Below are 14,606 nucleotides of genomic sequence, written 5' to 3'. Positions count from 1 at the left end.
GTTCTTCTATGTGGAATGCCACCACAACATGGCTTGATGAGTGGTACATTGGTCTGTACCCAGGATCCGAACCAGCGAACCCCAAGCCACTGAAGCAGAGTGTGTGGACTTAACCATTCGGCCACAGGGCCAGCCCAAGCTTTGTGAACTTTCATGCTAAATGTGCTAACTTACAGGATAAATTAGGACCTCAGTCAGAACTATAAACTGCATTAGTGCTCATGTCCTTACTAATGAAAAGCACATTTGAAGTAGCACTGGATCTGCTCCATGGCTTTTCTATGTCTTCTGAATCCCTAAGAGGAATGAAACTTGCAGCTATATTGGTTTCTCTCTGGTTTTATGTAACTTTCAGATTTCATAAAAGCATTTCCATGTACCCTAGAGAAATAATAAAAGATTTTTTAAAAGAAATCGTGTGTGTATGTGGTTCTGCCTCCCTCATCACCTCTAAATCTAGTTGCAACACCCCACCATATTGGTTTCAGAGCATGACAACTAATACAGAAACATTTCACAAGCTCACAGGTCTGAAAAAAAAACGGAACTCTGTAATTCAGTATCATTCAGACCCACATGACGTTTTGCTGGGACTATGGGTGCCATATTTTGTGTGATATATTAGAGAACATATTTGGAACGTGGATGCTGATTCATCATGATCCAGCAAGATGTTGCAACTCTTTCAAGTACATTCTCAGTTTTGGAAGTGGTCAGAGAGGAAAACTCATCAACGTTATAGTTTCAAGACTGCTGATGACTTTGCAAAATGTCATCATTCTGAGCCTGCAAATGCCTCTTTTGATGAGCAGGTTGAGACATGAGTCCTTTATCTGACTGATGGTTAGTGGTAAGACAGGACCAAGGGAAGGGCATAAAGTTCAGAGAGTAAGTGCTGACATGCTCAATTCATTCTTTCACATATTCATTCAACAAGTGGTTATGCAGTACCCACTCTGTGCCACATGCCGGAAATGTAGCTGTGAACAAAACAGGCAAAGTCCATCGCCTCATGGAGTTGCGTTCACTGGCATTATCACTCTAGATACATCTCAGAAGTTTTTCATTATTTCCTTAAAGATTTCACTGGGCCAGCACTCAGTGCATCACCAACCCAGCATCATTTAAAATATAATTCTGGGACTGTTTGCATCAGAATCACTTAGGGCACCTTTAAAAAAATCAGAGTTAGACTTTCTTCACACAGGCCTGGAGATCTGCATATTAACAAGCACCCCCAGCTGCCTCTTTGCTCTGAAGTTTAAAAACCAATGATCCAAGAGGGTAGATCTTCTGTTATGAGTTCTTAATACTCATACACACACACACACACACACACACACGAATAATAACAATAATAATAACAAGGATGAGAGGAAACTTTAGGAGATGATGGATATTTCTGTAGCCTTGATGGTAGTGATGGTTTCATGGGTGTATATTTATCTGCAAACTCATCAGATTGTATACATTAAATTTGTCCAGTTTTTTACATAGTAATCATGCTTCAATTAAGTAGTTCAGATTTTTAAAAATTTAAAAAATAAAAATGAATAGAAACCACTGGTCTAGGCATTTATTTGTAATATTTATTATGAAGGAATCATAGAGAGCAAAATATTTAAGGCCTGGTTAATTTGCAAACCTTACGACCATAACCAAAATTATTGACTTGTTATGAAAGTTGTGGTCTGCTCATTCCAACACTCTGTATTCAGAAAGAAGCAGCTGCAGACTGACTATATTAATGATTTCCAGAACACATTGAAAAATTAAATAAAATATGCTTAACAGCATGTTTTAGTAGTCTAATAAATTTCATCATTTCTCTTCTTCCTGTAATTTTCGTAGATATTTTTGTGTTTCATTTTTTTCTTCACCAAAGAGCTTTTAAAGTTTTTCCTATCAGCTCACTGATAGTGAGTAAGAGGAGGAGAGTTATTTAAGTTTCTAATCAATGCTCTTTTGCTAACATTGAAGATAAATAAATAATTTAAAATCACAGATGGAATACTTACAGTTAAAATTACAGATATAGCCATAGACATAAAAATTTCCTTTAAAAGCAGCAAATAAAAGAGTCACAGCTGTTGTTAAAAGCTGTTTTGGGAAGAAATATGAGTTAGCTTGATTGATAATGTTCAGTGCCCTTTGAACATCTGTTAAAAGCCCTTCATTCATTTTTCAGTAATATAAGAGAGGAAAAATAATTTCCCTTCTACCCTTCTAGGTTCTTGAATGAGACCCCCCCCCCCCCCCGTAATGAAAGACAGATTAACAGGAGAAAAACAAACAGAAGTTTAATAACGTGTAAACCTCCTGTATACATGGGAGATACCCAGGAAAACTGAATAACTCCTCAAAATGACCCAAGCCACCTGCCGTTAAATGCCATCTCCAGCTAAAGACAAAAGTTGTTGGGGAGCAGGGTATCCAGTTATGGGAAGTTACCATGAAAAGCACAGTAAATAAAGGTAAAGTTGTTATGCAGATTTAAGTTGCTGCCTTCTCCATTGATAAGAGTTTCTAGAGATTTAGTCATCCTCCTATTCCCAGTAGGAGAGAGGGAGACACCTTTACAAATGGAGATTTCCTCTATAAATGTAAACATCTCTTATGAAAGATAACTTGGTTTTCAGAGCTTCTCCTATATCTGCTGTTTCTTAAAAATAACCAGCTCAAAATAATCCTCATGCCAAAGAGACATATTTTAGGGTGGCAAGTTCTGCCCTTCTTCAGTAATACCTAAAAACTGAAGGAATTATTGCCGACTGCTTGCTGGCCTAAGCAATATGAGTTCATATCTGGTGAAATATTATAAAATTCTTACTTTCTGTATGCATTTTCTCTATAGCCCATCAAATCAAAGACACAACAAATAAAAGAAACTACTGATAAAAGAAAGCTCCCTATTTTGCCCCAGCCTGGAGAATGGGCATTCTTAAGAGGAAATCATGTGATATTATTCATCAACTGCTTAAAATTAAGCAAATTTGTTGCCTTTGTATACTCCCCTAGCCATTCTGAACTCTATTTCATCAAAACATCATTCTCTCTCAAGCCTTTAAGTTTTGCATGTTCAGTTTTTTCACCTGAATATTTTCTCCCATTATTTCTCCTCCCTTTTACTTCATACCTTTTCCTTCTTTTTTTTTATTGAGGTCACATTGGTTTATAACATTATATAAATTTCAGGTGTCCATCATTATATTTTGACTTCTGTATAGGCTGCATCCTGTTCACCACCAAAAGTCTAGTCTAGTTGCCTTCCATCAGCATACACATGTGCCTCTTTACCCCTTTCACCTTCTCTACTTCACACCTTTTGATCCTTGAAACCTCAGCTCATGATCCCCAATCTGGGAAGCCTTTCCTCATTGCTCTGGAAAGTTAGTCCATTTTTTACCCACAGCTCCGTGCATGAAAGATTCTACTTCAGCACACATCACATTGTGCTTCCTTCCACTGTCTACCTCTGGAAATACCATGGCCAGTCTTATTAATCATGGAAACCCCACTGCAAGGCTGCTGCCAAGCCTCTGGTGGGTGAAAATGTTACCAAGTCCTAAGGGACCAGAGACCCACAAGTGGGTCCTTTTGCCCCAGGTGGCTCGTGCCACAGAACAAGACGGGGTTCGGAATAGCAGAGCAGAAACTTTATTCGTTGATCAGAGAATAGAGAAAAGGGAGAACTCGTGCTCTAAAACACCTTCTCCCCGAAGGGAAAATGAACACAGCACCTTTTGCACATATTTCCCTTTGTGCACAGCACCCCATCACCATCTTGGACCTTTCTGGTTTGGACCAGTTCTGCTATTTGGCCATCTGGCAGTATTCTGCCTTGGTTCCTATAAGCAAGCACAACTTAAGAACAGAGCATTAGCCATGGAAAATGTTTTAGGGCCTTCCCTGCGTGACAAAGATAACCTAGAGTTTGAGGTTGCAAACTTCAGCCCACAGAGGTGTTTTGTTTTTCCCATTCATTGTTGTTGTTTGTGTTCTTTAATTTTTTTGTAGCCAGTATTTAAACATTAGGAGATTGCACATCATACAAATCTGGATTTCTGGCTGTTTTAAAAACCAGAAAATATGGCAACATCGGGCCCAGCAGACTGGAGTTTAAGGAATAATTGTCCTTTACCATATGACAAATACCTTGTCACTTAATCCCCTTCATCCATTGTCTCCTGACCCTGGTAGGTATTAGAATTTGTGTGCCACCCACTGACTTAAATTCCAAATGCCTTAGGATGGAGTGCAAAACATCATCATATCTAGTCCAAGGGTATCTTAATCTCTCTCTCAATGAACCCTCAGATGCTCTTAGTTTCGTCCCTTCAGATTGTCTGAGGGCTTTCTTAAATGCCATCTTTCTCTATGTCTATCCATCCAGCATCGGATTATTCATATGTGTCTAGACATTGTTAGCTCTTTGGGTTGAGAGTGTGTCTTTTTCATTTCTGAATGTTATGTAGCACATAGATGTTCAATAAATAGTAATGTGTTGATTAGCTTTGGCATGAGGTGTCTATGTGGTGGTATTGCTGTGTAACTCAGATTAAATTCTTTTCTCTTCAATATTATATTATAGCAGAGGGAAATAAAGTTATTGTTAGGAATGTGAGATGATAGAATAGAACTACTAAGGGAGTTGGAGATCTTCCTGGGGAAACAGAGAATTGGATGGAAACCGACTAAGCCTATGCAACTAAATATTTAATGTGCATCCAAATCACTTGGAGATCTTGTTAAGCTACAGCTTCTGAGTCAGTCAGTCCAAGGTGGGGCCTGAGAGTCTGCATTTCTAAAAAGCTCCGGGGTGATGCCCATGATGATGCCTTGAATAGCAAGTCCAATGTACTTGACTCTTTAATAGAGAATTTGATGTTGGTTAAGTGGTAGGCCACCTCTCTGGGACACATTGTAATCTCAAGACGGGAGCTGTAGAAGGCATTTCCATGAGTCTACTTAGCTTTGGTTGTAATTATTCATTGTGCCAAGAAAACTGACTACTGGACTCTGGATAGGGAGTTTGCAGTGGGCCAGCACATTCCCTTTGTGTAGTAAACATGGGGCCTTTACTTTGAAAGCCCTCACTTTGAAAAGCATGTTCACATAAAAGAAGGCCCTTTGATTTCAGTTCAAGGGCAAGCCATCTGGCCCTCTCCTTGCGTAGTAATCAGGCTAATAGTGCCAGTGGCTTCATTGGAGAAAGCATAGAATGGCGCTTTAAAATCTGTTCAGGGGCCTATTTTTAGACTCTGGCAGCACAGGAAGGAGTGTTTATTTCATGTTTAATGCAACCTTCCACTTCAAACTAAAAACGTTTCTTTTCCTCTGCTGAGTTTCTATCAAGTCTCCCAAGAAACACTGCCAGCTTTGCACATCCCTATCCTCTAAGATGATTAACTGTTGAAAATTGAAAAGCCCTAAAAATGCAAATCCTGCCACAGGCCCCGGTGGGGTAGAAAGACCACTCAAATAAAACGTTTCCAGATGGTTTAAGCATTGTGTTCTTTACCTCCTCAAAGCAAGGGAGGGATCCTAAGCTGGACGAGTTAGTCAAAAGTCATTTTGAGGAATATTTAGCAGCTTTCTTTTCAGAAGCCTTGTAGGCCGCTGCATCGTTCCTGGGGTGCCATACATTAGTGAGATTCTGCTAAGCAGCTGTTCAGCCTGGGGAAGAGCTGCCTTAGCAGAAGGCTGACATGGCTTGTGTAGTCTCTTGTTTGTGAATCATTTACACTTCTAATCTATTTTACGATCTCAAAATGTTTTCTTAACCTGACAGTTTAGATTTTGAGAACAAGCTGTATCTGTTAATCCAAATCAATGGATCTTATTGTATGAGAAGAGTGCAGTTTTACCTTTATTAGTAAGATTGAGTTTTTACAGAAAAGAGTCTTGAACTGTCAGATTTCTTACCCTATCATTACTACCTGGAAGCATTTTTTTCCCCCTGAGCAATTTAGTCACTTCTCTTTCTGACAATCCTTTAAAGTATATCCTCCACCTTTTAAAAAGAGACATTCAAGTTATTACTTATTTCTAGTTTTCAGTCACAGAATCTATAAAAATCATGTTGCTTCAAAATAGAATGAGAGAAAGAGTATGGATCTTGAGCAGGTCTCAGGCTGTTTATTTGGTTTCCCACTTTGAGCAAGGTGACACCATTTCAGCACCTGGGACATGTTAATCCCAAGGTACACTTGTCCTCTGTTGAATGTACATTTTTAGCATTTAAATAGCAATTTGCGTTTTCAAAGTCTTCTGTGAACGTTAATTAGCATTTCTTCACAGCACGCCTGTGAGATGGGTCAATATCATTATCACCATTTTACAGATCAGAGAAGTGGAATGGCAAAAGCTGAGTTATTTGAATCAGGAAATATAACAAGTCAAAGACAGAAATGGATTCATAGCACCAGCCTGAGAAATCAAACGTATTGCACTCTCTGAACGTCAGTGCCCTTCCACCCAGTGCGCAGAGGGGGCTTAATATTCATAAATGCAAAGATTGTTTTGCTTAAACAGCAAAGGGACAAATTATTAGAGAGTTTAGTTGATTACTGCATGAACTAGGTCTGCGACACGTAAGCAAGCTGCATCGCATGGAGAGCTACTGACTGGAATAGGAATAGGATTTGTGTGTGTGTCTGTGTGTGAGGAAGATTGGCCCTGAGCTAACATAGGAACAGGCTTTTTGACAGCTGCATGTGACAAGATTATGGAAACTTTTTTTTTTCCTTAGTGAGGAAGATTGTCCCTGAGCTAACATCTGTTGCCAATATTCCTCTTTTTGCCTGAGGAAAATTGTCCCTGACCTAACATCTGTGACAATCTTCCTCTGTTTTTTGTATGTGGGGTGCCACTACAGCACGGCTTGATGAGCAGTGTGTAGGTCTGTGCCCAGGATGTGAACCCGCAAACCCCGGGCCACTGAAGCAGAGTGCAGGAACTTAACCACTACACCACCAGGCCAGTCCCAGGAAATGTTTCTTAACAGCAAGGAGATACTTTTCATTGAGTATTTACTCTGAATGCAGATAATCGTAGAATCTACAAATGTCATTGCTGTGACATCTATGAGGAAGTATGGCCATTCCCAATTTGCAGATATAAGAAACTAAGCTTTATGAGTTAAATTCCTTTCCAGATCAGTTGGCTGATTCGAGGTAAGGCTTAGCTTCAAACGCAAGTTCATGAATGATTTATATGTGGTCCCCAAACGTGCAGATGATAAGGTTGAGTGTCAGTCTGGAGAGAGAGACTTTTATTGGCAAGCTACCAAGCGTTGACTTCTCTTTCTCTTGTTCTTATCAGTGACTCAGGTGAAGTTATAGACAACAAGCACGTCATGTCTAAGAACCCTGTGAAGATTAATAACATAGATGTTAGATAAGAGAATAAGGATATACTAAATTTTCAAAAGGCTAAGACATTGAGCCAAATCAAATGCTCTGCTGATCAGGCCACACTCGGAAGGCTGTTGAGTGTTTAGTTTGGGTTATTATACTTAAGAGGACTACAATCCAGCGGAAACATGCTTAGAAGTGAGTGACTAGATGCTAATACAACTATTAGCTCCTAGCAGCAGACCGAAGAGATCATAGCCATCTTTCACGTGAATGGATGTCACATGGAAGAAGGAATAGAATCTGGGTTTGGCACTAGAACACTAGATGGTAGAATTGACACTGGTGGTTAAGTTAAAGGGCCAAAGACTTTAGTAGAGAAAAATTTTCTGAGAGTCAGATCTATCCAAGCAATAAATCAGTTAACCGGGGAGGTACTGGATCCCAATCATTAAAGGCGATTGACTGGTGTAGTGAGGAGCAGGAACACGCCTTTAGAGAGCCTGACATGGCAGAGTTTGAATCCCAGCTCTACTATTTGCTCTGATGCTATCTTGTTCTTAAAGAATCAAGTAACATTAGGGTCCACTCTATGTTAAAATTCCTAGAGTACTTCATTGCCAACAAGAGCACCTCATAAATATTTAATGTCAGTTTCTTAGTTTAGAGAGATCTAATAGAATTTGTTTAACATCATGTGGGAGCTTAGACAAGATGTGCCTTAAAGAACTCAGCATTCTGCCCTGGATGGCGTTTGATTTGTAAATAATGGACCACCATTAAACAGAAGAGTGAATTTTGTAAACAGTGATGTTTCATAAAGGAAAGCACAGATGAGTTGAAAGTTTGTCTGAAAGTTTTTGCAGCATGTCTCTGAAAAGTATTACTTAAATGTAAAGAGGGAAAGAGAAAATTGTAGTCAGAGAGATTTTCGGTATATTTAAAAAACCATTTATTCCTTAGTTCTGTATTAAGGTGTTTTAATGCATGTTTTATTTGCAAGTTGTACTTGAGACAACTTTAAATTTAGTTATAAGCACTTTTATGTATTGTTATCTCCTCTCCTTTATCCTTTTCAACCCTTTCAACTGAGGCATCATAAATGAAATAAAAGCTTGAATGCAGTATCTGAATTATGTGATATGAGTTTTCTCTGCAAGAATGCAAATTAAGTCTAATAACTTTAAACAACTGAATTAGCATATGTCAATTATACTTATCATAGAAATTTTGTACACATGACTAGAGGTGTGAGTGGTGAGACGTAGGCTATTGGTAGTAATCGAAAGGGCAAGTAAGAGCAGAGATGGGCATCAGTGATTGCTGCAAGTCAGCCAAGAAATGCATCCGAGGTAATGAGTTACTGGCAATACTTACCACGGAACAGCTTCAAGGTAGAAGTGCCTACCTAATGCGACATGGAACATTTCCAACTAAAAATCTCTAATAGTAGTATTTTTTTTTCAAAGAGCATCAAAGGTAGCACAGTGGTTTGAAAAGAGTTTGAAGGTGTCAAAAAAAAAAAAGATTTTGAAGTTGTCACTGTGGTTACAGAAAAAGGAGGAATATGTTTTTGGAAATATTCTATTTTGAGATTCGTTAGCACCATTTAAAGACAGTTCCATCTTAGGAGATGATTTCTGTCAAATCTTGCATTCCAGTTTGGATCTAAATCTGGAACAGATTGAGTTTTACATCCTATTTTTATTCATGGAAAGATTATGTAAATTAGAACCACAGATTTACTCATTTCAACCAAGCAGAGTTATATTGAGAATAAGCAAGTTTCCTGACCGTCTTGCTCCCAGTACTTGCCTTACTTAGAAGTAGTTGCTTAGGGGTGATACTATTAAGCAGCCCCTCATCTGCCCACCACCCAACCCTCAGTCCTGCCTGCGTCTGCATCCCCTTTTCTCCTCATTCTCTCTTATTGTAACACAAGAGATGTCTTTTCTCCTGTCAAAGGTCCATCCGTTTCTGGTGCTTTCAGCCTCATTTCTTTCTCAGACCCTTGTCTCCCCTTTAGATGTCCTTCCTTTTGCCTCTTGCTTCATTCTTTCCTTTCAAAATCCATGAAACAGTTTGCTGAGTACATACTCTGTACTGTTCTGGTGTCTTCTGCATTTGGAGATACTTCCTGTTTCTGGGCTAAATAGAGTTTTGATTCTTTTGTTCTCACAGAAGGGAAGATTGATGGAAACCTCCTTCTTTCTCCGTCATTAAATGCAGTATCCTAACAGTAGCTAGAAGGGACCACACCATTTTCAACTCTGCCTCCAGAAAGGAATCTTCAGTTGTTAGGAAGGTTCTAATCTACATGGTGCTGTTCACTGGGCAGATGAGGATAGGGGTAGAGGACGAACGAGAGGACCATTAGAGGGGTTTCACCCCAGCTACAACTAAACATTTGAGGTCTACCAGGAGACAGCTCCAGAAAGTGAAGCAAAATTCTGGTCTTTTTGTTACTTTCCAGGGAGCATAGGCTGTGGGCTCTCAGTGATGCTATATTCAATTACCACTTCTATTCATAGCGAAATGCTTATGCTTATTGAGTATTACTGTATACCAGACATTCTTCAAAACACATTATGGGGGCTGGCCCTGTGGCGTAGTGGTTAAGTTCACACACTCCTCTGCAGAGGCCTGGGTTTTCCAGTTCAGCTGCTGGGTAGGGACCTATGTACCGCTCATCAAGCTGTGCTGTGGCATTCCACGTAGAAGAACTAGAATGACCTACAACTAGGATATACAGCTATGTACTGGGGCTTTGGGGAGAAAAAAAAAAAAGAGGAAGATTGGCAACAGATGTTAGCTCAGGGGCAATCTTCTTCACCGAAAAAACACATGTATACTAATTAACTTAATCTTCATGATATTTTCCACTTTTTATTGGTAAGAAAACTGGGATAAGGAAATATTAAATGATTTGTGCTAGATCATATTTGATAGAGCAGGATTCAAAGCCAGGTAGTCTGACAGCAGAGCCAGACCTCTCTGATCTCCCTAAGAATCGATAATCTCTTTAGCAAGACGGTATAAAAACATGTGAACAAAAAATTTCCTGCGTTCCTGAGGCAAACAAACTCAATGACTTTGTTACATCTTATTTAAAAGAACAAAGCGTAAAATCTCTTGATCTGAGTCTTTTCCTATGAAAATAAAGTCCCAAAGTGACAGAAACAGAGAATTCTTGTGGTCCATTTGGGGCTTTTTCTTGTGTGTATCCCATAACATGTGCATTCTTTTCCTCTATGAAAATCCTTTCCCTCATTATTCAAAGTAGGCTCTAGAGTATTCCATCTTAAAAAAAGAGAGAGAAAAAATAATTTTCCTCCTCTAATACTTCTATACATATATAGATGATTAGTCATTTAAAATTTATATTTGTGAGTATATTCTAAATTAGGAATCAAATGTATAAAAAGTATAAACAATTATTCTAATAGCCTTTGTTGAGTAATTTATCCTTTATTTACCTATTAGAAATACTACCATTTAGTTTATTAAATTTCTATATATATGTAGGATTCTTTCTGGATTGTTCATTCTATTCTATTGATCTGTTTGTCCATTCTTGTACTAGTACCATACTGTTTAAATTACTCAAAGAAATTTAATGTCTTCCTTTTCAAGACTTCTTTGACTACTTTTATTCAACCACCAGAAATATTTTAGGATAAGCCTATCAAGTTTCATTTCTTAAAAGTTGGTATATTTCTGAAATTATATTGTATTTAAAAAATCATTTTAATAAATTCTAAATTTGAACTAATTTAGAAATTAATTTTTAAAGAATTGCTTCCTCATTCAAGATTATAGTAAATTTTGCAATATATTCAGAATTTGCTCTTACCTTCTTAAATTCTCTTTAATAGTTGCTATATATTTCTTAGAATTTATGAAGATTTATTATAGTGTATATTATAAAGTTGGCATGGTTAGTTTGCAAAAGGTATCAGTCAATTATACAACCATTACAAACTTGTTACAATAAAAGAATGCTTATTTTATCTTTTCACCACTTTGAACTTGGCATAATGTTTCTGATTTAGAATTGATTGATTTCAATAATTAAAATGTAGTTTGACTATTTTGTCTTACAAAAAAATCCAAACAAATTATTTCAGGAATTCGGAAATAAGATAACATTTAGTTTGAAACCATCCTTAATTTTCCTGATAAAGGAGAGTTATAAGAAATCCTAAGTTCTAAAGTAAATTATTGAAAACTGAGTTTCCTGGTCTCTTTTAATTAACTGACTAACGCTCTTCTTTGCTGTTATTTAACTTTAAATTAGATTGAGAAAATGTGGTAAAAATAAATAAAAACAATGATAATTTTAGAATGTGTTTTGTTCAAACTATAATATCTATATATCCTACCCAAGATCCTGATACACCATCACCCCACTGACAGTCACTGATCTCAAGTGAAGAACATTGGATTTTTTTTACTTGAAAAATTAAAAGTATCCTTGGATAATGTTTCAAATTAATGCCAGAAAGGACTTTTTATTTAACTGTTATTTTGTCAATTGATTTTACTTCTCAATAGATCTTTTATCTATAGACACTTCTATGTGTATTAAATGTCATTCCTTGATTTCTTGGGACATTTGTAAAAAGAATAGCGGTTAACTAGAGATACTTTTTTTCTACATCTCTTTTTTTAAACTGGTCATTTAAATAATATATCGTATATATAAATATATTTGTAATGCTTTCACATAACTATTCTTTTTTGACCTTCACACCAACATTGTACATTTGAAAGGCATTCTCTCCATTTAATAGGTGAGAAGATTGACACAGGCATATAGTGTGGTTTGCCCACTATCACATAGCTGATCAGTAAACAACCAGTCCAATGATCTTCCTTGTAAAATCAACTCCTTCGTAATATCCCTTTTTAAAAAGCCATAAAACCAGCTCTCAAGATTCCTATCTTTGTTCTTTTAGTTTGTATGTTATTTCTCATTCCACTTTCAGCAAGTGGCGGTTTTGGAGTAGAGCTATGAGGACATCTTAGAAAGGAATCTTAAGGGGTGATGAAAAGCCACATACCAGTTGTAGTATGCAGCTCACAATAATACAGAGAGAATAAATTACACAGCCTCAATCAACTTAAATCTAAACTCAGGTGATGTGAATGTAGCAATATTGTGCCTTCTCTATGTAATTGCAATTACTTTCAAGTTTATTTTGTCATCAAACAGGCAATTTTTCAATCAGTGCAGCTTGTGCAAATCAGCACTCTGGTATATGAATTATTTAATTCATTTATCATGCACTTCTTAATGCCCAACCCTCACCCTTTCTTCCCCCCCCCACAAAAAAATAATAAAGTCAAGAAGTTTAAGGAAAGATTACATGGAAGGCAAACATGTGGAGGATAAAGGTAATATCTGAGTTAGTTCTCATTCTCAGAAAAAGAAATATATGTGAGAAGAGTAGAATAATGCTATTAGCGAGATACACAATTTTATTTAATAGAGAAACAAAATAGTTGTCAAAAAAGAACATAAGGTATATTTTACACTTGGATAACTTTTCCATCTTTTTAGATAAAGTACAAAAACATACATAGGAACTGTTTGTTTTGACGAAGAAGACATTTAAGCAGAAAGAAGGTGCCCTCACCTTTCATTTCCTTACACAAATGACCAAATGCCAGGCGCATGGGATTCAATCCCAACTTATCATGGCACTCCTTCCCTTCAGCTTCTGGATCTTTCTCAACTTAGGGTTCCAAAGAGCTGCTCCAACTCGTTCTAAATTCTGCTCCAAGAAAAATCTATTTGTTTTTCCTAAGACAACATATTTCTTTTTCTTCCTCATTAAAATCATTTAATCAGATTTTGTCATTCTTAATTATCCCCACACTAGTCATAGTGAGCTAAAGGAAAAATCCGTTAGGTAGTACCTTTGCCAAAATAAACTTACAGTCTACCTGTGGATAGGGGAGGAGAGAAAATAACTACGTAACTAATTGGCTAATTGACTAAATAAATAAATAACCCCAACTGATAAAAGAATAAATTAGAAAGCTGAGTAATATACTAAACACCAAACCGTGTGATACAGCAAGCTCTGTAATACCTTGCAAAGAAGAGTCAAGCTGTCCTGGAATAGATAGAAGAAGCGTCGGTGTGGTAGGAATTTAGCTGCATTTAAAGGGGTGAGTAGCATTCGAATTGGCAGGACTGTGTGGAAATGTCAACCTCAGGTGATTGAGAATAGTGATTTTTCAAACATTTTTTTCCTTTTTGCAGAAATTTTTCTTCACATGAACTGTTATTTTGAAACCTGATATATAACAGCTTAAAGCAGAGCTGCTCTGATTGAAGGAGGGAAATGGGCTTCAAAGTCCTGTTAATATGTCTTCCTGGTTTCCCCTGGGCCTCTGATTTAGCATGTTCAAAATCATCCATTTATATTTCATTTGTATCTATATCTGCTGTGGCTTCTTTGAGCACTAATATCTAAGTCCCATAATGGGCATTTGCAATAATTCAGACTTGAACCAGGGTCCAAGCAGTAAGAGGGGAAGAGAACAAAAGGATAATTAGGAAGCACTTGTAAAAAAGAAATACAGTTTGTTGACAGGGATGCTGAGAAGAGGATGAAAGGAGGAGTCTGAGATGGTGCTTAAGTGATGTGTCTATGGATCAGGAAGAAAAGCAATTGTACTAGGTAGAGAACTGGGAAGTCAGGAGTAGAAACTATATTTGTTTCTTTTCTTTTTTTTTTTTTAAAGATTGGCACCTGGGCTAACAACTGTTGCCAATCTTCCTTTTTTTTTTGTTTAAGGATTCGCACCTGGGCTATCAACTGTTGCCCATCTTTTTTTTTTTTTTTTTTCTGCTTTATCTCCCCAAACACCCCCTGTACACAGTTGTATATCTTAGTTGCAGGTCCTTCTAGTTGTGGGATTTGGGACACCGCCTCGACGTGGCCTGACGAGCAGTGCCACATCCGCGCCCAGGATCCGAACCCTGGGCCGCCGCAGCAGAGCGCGCTAACTTAACCACTTGGCCACGGAGCCAGGACCTATTTGTTTCTTTGTTTTGGTATGTATATGTTTTCAGTATATCCCTGTACTGAGATGGGCTTTAAAGCAGGGACTTCAGGACCAGATTTATTCTAGTTGGGTCTTTAAGTCTCTGGTCTTTTTTTTTTGAGAAAGAATAGCCCTGAGCTAACATCCACTGCCAGTCCTCCTCTTTTGCTGAGGAAGATTGGCCCTGAGCTA

General features: G+C 37.6%; 1 protein-coding gene and 1 long non-coding RNA gene across 2 annotated transcripts in view; one reads left to right on the top strand and one right to left on the bottom strand.

The window, feature by feature from the left end:
* CHSY3 (chondroitin sulfate synthase 3) overlaps positions 1-14,606 on the top strand; it is a 244,790-nt gene that overhangs the window by 205,864 nt on the left and 24,320 nt on the right. The gene's annotated exons all lie outside the window — the stretch shown is intronic.
* LOC139075099 (uncharacterized) lies at positions 7,015-13,089 on the bottom strand. The gene is made up of 2 exons (XR_011525147.1): positions 12,995-13,089; positions 7,015-7,370 (listed from the first exon to the last, which is right to left on the bottom strand). It is a non-coding gene; the product is annotated as an uncharacterized lncRNA (long non-coding RNA).

This window comes from Equus przewalskii, chromosome 13 (genome assembly GCF_037783145.1).
Source record: "Equus przewalskii isolate Varuska chromosome 13, EquPr2, whole genome shotgun sequence".
Lineage (NCBI taxonomy): Eukaryota > Metazoa > Chordata > Mammalia > Perissodactyla > Equidae > Equus > Equus przewalskii.
This window is presented reverse-complemented; position numbering and strand designations above follow the sequence as displayed.